The sequence below is a fragment of the Mustelus asterias genome, chromosome 4 (genome assembly GCF_964213995.1).
Source record: "Mustelus asterias chromosome 4, sMusAst1.hap1.1, whole genome shotgun sequence".
Taxonomy (NCBI): Eukaryota; Metazoa; Chordata; class Chondrichthyes; order Carcharhiniformes; family Triakidae; genus Mustelus; species Mustelus asterias.
Genome location: NC_135804.1, coordinates 17,807,544 through 17,808,288, shown reverse-complemented (window position 1 = coordinate 17,808,288; position 745 = coordinate 17,807,544). Strand labels below are relative to the sequence as shown.

Genomic DNA, 745 nt, shown 5'->3' with positions numbered 1-745 from the left:
CATTATCTGTACCTTTAAGACTTGATTTCCTGTAAAGACTTGCATTCCAACCACTATCTTGTAAATTGAGTTTGTGTCTTTATATGCCCTGTTTGTGAACACAAGTTCTCACTCACCTGATGAAGGAGCTTGAGGCTCCGAAAGCTAGTGCTGCCAAATAAACCTGTTTTGTTTTATACTTTTCCAATTCAATCAAATCAAGTCCAATTCAGAGTCTCAACAAGTTGAGACATTTCCGATCCAAGCTGACAAGACAGGGTATGCAACCCCTGTCTTGGGCCTGATCTACATGAGCCAAGCTGATTGGAGCAGGCGCAGGTCTTCCTCCTCCAAGGCTTGATCTCATTTGCATCTTAGCCAAAAGGCCGAGATGCCGCTTTTAAAAAATTGCTTCATATGAAAATGAAGCTTAAATGTAACCTAATGACCTCAACCAAGTGCAGCATCCGCATAACTACACTTGATCTTAGCCAAAAGGCAGAGAAGTGATAAACCTGTTTTTTTAAATACTTTTCCAATTCAATCAAATCAAGTCCAATTCAGAGTCTCAACAAGTTGAGACATTTCCGATCCAAGCTGACAAGACAGGGCCTTCACACCTGTCTTGGGCCTGATCTACATGAGCCAAGCTGACTGGAGGAGGGGGAGGATTCCTCCTCCAAGGCTTGATCTCATTTGCATCAAACCTGTTGGACTTTAACCTGGTGTTGTGAGACTTCTTAAGGTACTAAGAAAGCAGTGGGAA

General features: G+C 42.6%; 1 pseudogene; it reads right to left on the bottom strand.

Annotated features, from left to right (window-relative positions):
- Positions 1 to 280: 280 nt before the first annotated feature.
- LOC144493209 (U2 spliceosomal RNA) lies at positions 281 to 490 on the bottom strand (annotated as a pseudogene).
- Between the last annotated feature and the right edge of the window lie 255 nt (positions 491 to 745).